We start from the raw sequence: 5,067 nt of genomic DNA on the forward strand, positions 1-5,067 counted from the left end.
ACTGAAATCGACACATAGATAAAACATTGCGTGTAACACTGCATACCTAACAGAGTTATCGTTCCTTATCCGCTAGGGTCCCCGTGAGAAATACTCTTCCGGTCAAGACCGTAGCAATATACCGTGGCTATTTATAGCCACCGTCTAAAAATCCCTTTCTTATACCTAATTCTAAGAGCAGGTCTAACAAAGAACTGAATTCGATGACCTGACACTAATTGAGTAAAAAGGACATCAAAAGAAGTTCTTACTCATATTGCGTGGCTTCGCGTAAAGGCTATTTGTTAATAAATAAGATAATATGTACACAGCTTCTTAACTTTTGTTGTGGCTGAAGCTAAAGTACGTGTTAATCATTATTCCACGGGAAAGAAAGGATACACCGCTTCCATCATTAAAAAAAAATAAAATAGGTGTCACAGTTGGCATCGAAAGTCTAAATATGCATTTCTTGTATCTTATATGCATCATTCATTCAAAGTAAGGTCATGTAGTTCTAGATCTCCTAGGTTCTTCTTACCATTACTCCATAAGCCAGATCCCCTCAGGATATCCCCTGGATATTAAGCAGATGAACTAAGTAAATAGTTCTGATGAGGAAGAATGTCTTTTCTACATTTGTGAATTTCATGGCCCCTGGGTTCTAGTGTTAGGGTGGGGCTCTAATAGTTATAGGCCATTAGTGAAAATGCATTGATTCTTTGAAAAGCTTCTCCTTTGCTCCTGAAAATTAAGCAGATAAAGACTTACATAAGCCCATAGTTATGATGGGGAAGACTGCCTCTTTATTGCAAAGTTCATAGCCCCTGGGTCAGGGGTTCTAGCATTAGTGGGACTCTAAATGAATACAGTAATTCTTTAAAATTCCTCTCATCTGCTCCTGACATATATATGATAAATTGGTCAGGGGTTATGGTGTTAGGGCAGGGCTCTAATTATTATACATGTATAGGGTACTAAAGTGTAATTTCAACCGAATTTTTTTAATTAAGATTTGTTCAGTTATGTCGCTGTATGTTATGCTACAAGTTTTGATATTTTTTTATTTAGAATTTAGAAAGTTTATTGGATTAAACAATTCCAGAATATTAAAAATGATCTCATTAGCCCTTTGATCATTATATACATGAATATTCATTGCAAAATCCACACTGCAGTAACTCAGGTGACCGATAAGGCCCATGGGCCTTTTGTTTGTTATGCCCCCTTTCAAAGAAGGATGGCGTATTGCGTTGCTGCTTGATTTGATTTGAACATATTTTATTATGCAAATATACATTAACGTAAATGGATTAAATGCGTTGCTGCTGTCGGTCGGTGGGTCGGTTCACCAATGGTTTCCGTTAACTTTCGTAGCAGAGAATGCACACACTGATATGAAATTTGACAAACAGATAAATCACAAAAATATCTAAGTCAGTACGATTTGAGGTAGGGTCGACTAAATTTTGACAGATTTATGCCCCTTGAACATAGAAAAATTCCAATTATTTGCACTTTCCGTTTATTTTCTTCGCATAGTTTGCACATACTGAAATAAAAATTTGTATACAGATTTATCACAAGAATATCTAGGTCAAGTTTGATTTGGGGTACGATCGCACAAATTTTGACATATTTATGCTCCTTGGACTTTTTTGCAGTTTCAGTTTATTATCTTCACAGAGGTGAAAGGGACGGGAGAGGGCAAAGGTGTTTCACAAACATTTCTTGTTTACATTTGCAGTTGGGCTATTTATAGTATCATTGGCTATTTTTCTGCAAAGCCCGGCTAAAAAAGCAACAGACAATTTTTAAGATAAATCTAAAGCTCTGGCCTTGAAAAGTATTCGATTGTCAAACTTTTGAGATTGCAATTCTCTCTCTCTCTCTCTCTCTCTCTTTCGTTGTTTAGAATATATGTATGGCGATCTTGACCAGCTGTGAAAAGAAACCTGATTACCATTTCCGGTTTGTCTAATTCTGACCAGATCTTCCGAAATTTTCGGGGTTGCAGATGGAAAAGATTAATCACTTATAGCAGAGGAAAATTATCTTGGAATAAGTTTTATACATATTTCAAAATATTTAGAACACTATCGAGGACCAAATGACCAATAAATTCAAAGTGTGTACATAAAGTCCTAAGAACAATCTACACATCAACAACCCAATGGCTCTGGCTCCTTTCACGTCGATTATTCTGCCAATTGTAAGTGTTTTACATTTGAGACTGCTAAAACCAATCGCAAAAAGTAGCCTTTACATATGAAGCACAAGCTTCAAAATACCTTTTTTCGCTTAGAGATTTAGTCACAGGTTATTGATTTCAATCGGTAATGTCTTATTTTAACTGTGTTTTTGATAAGAGGACAAGTCGTTTAAATAATTTTGAAATTTCCACATCATTTCATTTGTTGACTTTCAAATTATTTGTTTATAAGCAATAGGTACCAAAATGGCACATTTTACGGGAACCAATATACAAAGAAAGATTGTAACACAGTTTGAGTCTTATCGCTCCGTACAAAGCTTTGAGTTGGTTGCATTTCAAAGAGGATATTGAGATGAAAAAGGGAGAGAACCAGAACTGATCGAATTACTATGTACAAATCTATTACATATAATTTGACATATCTAGTTACAAAACATATTTTCATCTACATTAAATCTGGAAAATGACTATACAAAGTTTCCATTCCGAACTAACTGATTCTCGTTTTTACTTCAAGCTGGCCACCCGGTCCAGTCTGATATAGATGAAATAGCTGCAAAAGAAGAGCTTCTATGAAATACCAAGATATCTTAATGCTCTTCTTTTCATAAAATATCCATAGGAATTTTAAACATCCTAAGAAGAATAAGTCTATTCTTATACTAAAGACAGAATGGCAAATCATTTAAAGATCCGCCAATGGCTGCACCTAAACGCCCAAGGGAATGGCAGTAAGCGCGAATTGAGACCCTTTGTCCGATGGTAACTTTAAAACTGGTTCCATTTCAGTTGCAAGCACCAATTGATACGTTAAGAAAACAGGCGGCATCCACAGAAGAATCCGTGACTACCATTCCACCATAATTAAGGTCTTCCGTTTCCAACGGAAGACCTTGTACTGATTCTGATGGTAATTCTTCATTATTGTTATTCTTCTTCTAGACGTTTTTTAAATCTTGATAACCTTTTTGTTTGTCGTCGGATTTCATTCAAATTTTCAGGGTGTATTGTAAATTAGATTCAATTTTTAAGCCACAAAAAGATAAGAAATCGTAACTTCCGGGTTCGAGTTATTCCCCTTTTTAAAATATTTTAGGGGCATTCGTTTCCGGACAAAGGCTCCGAAATGGTCCGAAGCAAATAATCCAAAATTAGAAATCTTTAAAATTTACACTTTGAATGTCGTCCTCTGATTTTTGTATTTTAGTTTTTTTTCAATTGTACCACTTGAATTATATAATCGAAATATATGTTTTAAAAATTGCTAATTTTCACTCATGTTTATGCGTCGTAGCTTTTTAGTTTGAAATATTTTCTAAATGCACATAGAATAAAAGATGTGCATAAATTAAAGGGCTTTCATTTGAGACCAGCAGAAAAGGGGCTGGCTACTTAAATAAGGGATCTAGGCGCGTGGAAAGTCTTTGCTGTATAACTATAAAACGATACATGCTTCGATAATGATGTCGCTTGAAAAGTTGTTCTTCATTATCTTATCAATCTAATTGAAATATAGTATTGTTTGGATAGTGCGTAATATGAGAGTTAAAAGCTTCACATTAAAACATGAGTATCCGCTTTCATTTTGCTTGTAGGGAATAGCTCCCTGTGCGTAATGGTGTTTTAAAGTCGCAGCTAATTATTTTCTTGTTTAAATATATCCCCAACTTATTACAGATATACCTTTATCTGTTTTACGAGAGCTCTAACTTTTCAATACACAGCAGTCTGGGGGTTACATTAATACATAGAAAATAGGCATGAACTTATTTTCAAGAGTTCAAATTGATTTTTTAAAGCCCTGATTAGTTAGAAGTTAAGATAGTGTGACCTTCAGTCAATAATTGTCAGACCCTGAAAAGTGAAAGGAGAAGGAGGATTGTTTTATTTAACTGATTGACATTCCTTTCTTGACTTAAAGCTGTAACGGAAGACCTCCTCGTTGCTTGCAACGAGCTCGGCTCTAGTTGGACATATGTTACAAAATCATTTTCTTTTCAAAACGTTTTTCTTTGATGAAAATAAACCAGTTTATTGCAAGCTTCCCATTTAGCTAGTATCATATAACAACACGCATCTCAATTAAAAGAGTAAAAATCCCAGCTGCAGCTGATCTCGGAGTTCATCCAATCTATAATGAAATAAGAAACCGACTGTGTGTACTACGTCAGAGTCAATGAAAACAGCAGTTAGCTGTATGGTAAACTAAGCAATGAATTGGTAATTTTCAGACGATATTGTTGGTTCTCCAGATGAAATATTTATAGTCTAAATAGACACCACGGGCCCGTTTCTCAAAAAGGCCTACGTCAAGGAGTAAGCTTAGTCCGGACTAAAGTAGGGGCTAAACCTCAAAACCAGACTAAGTTGCGTTTCACAAATAGGCGGAAACTTAGTCGGGACTTGATTTGGGTTTAAATCTACGCCTGCTAATGGGTAGGCGTAAGTCCTTAGTCTGTGCACAAACATGGCGAGTGTTTTGTTTTTAAGGAACAATAAGCAGTGAATTTTAATTTTTTGGTTTGTTTTACGTGTTATTAAGGTAAACATTCACATTTATTGAAATATTTGTACATGTACGTTTAACTTAAAAGGATACATATTGTTCGATAACTGTTCCTATTTCTAAATAAATTAAAATTCAATTTTGATTAATAATGTGGTTAACTCATTTAACGTATGTTATATACATTATTACTTGTTAATGAAATGTACTTTTTAAAATTTATCTTAGGCATGAAGAATTAAAAATTGGTATACCCCGATAACTGATATAAACACAATATGTAATTAAAAAGATGCTATAATTCTAAATTATACAACAACTCCGAGTATATACATCGTAAAGATGTATGTAAGTACGGATAGAGTAT

The sequence above is a fragment of the Crassostrea angulata genome, chromosome 8 (genome assembly GCF_025612915.1).
Source record: "Crassostrea angulata isolate pt1a10 chromosome 8, ASM2561291v2, whole genome shotgun sequence".
In the NCBI taxonomy this organism is placed as follows: domain Eukaryota; kingdom Metazoa; phylum Mollusca; class Bivalvia; order Ostreida; family Ostreidae; genus Magallana; species Magallana angulata.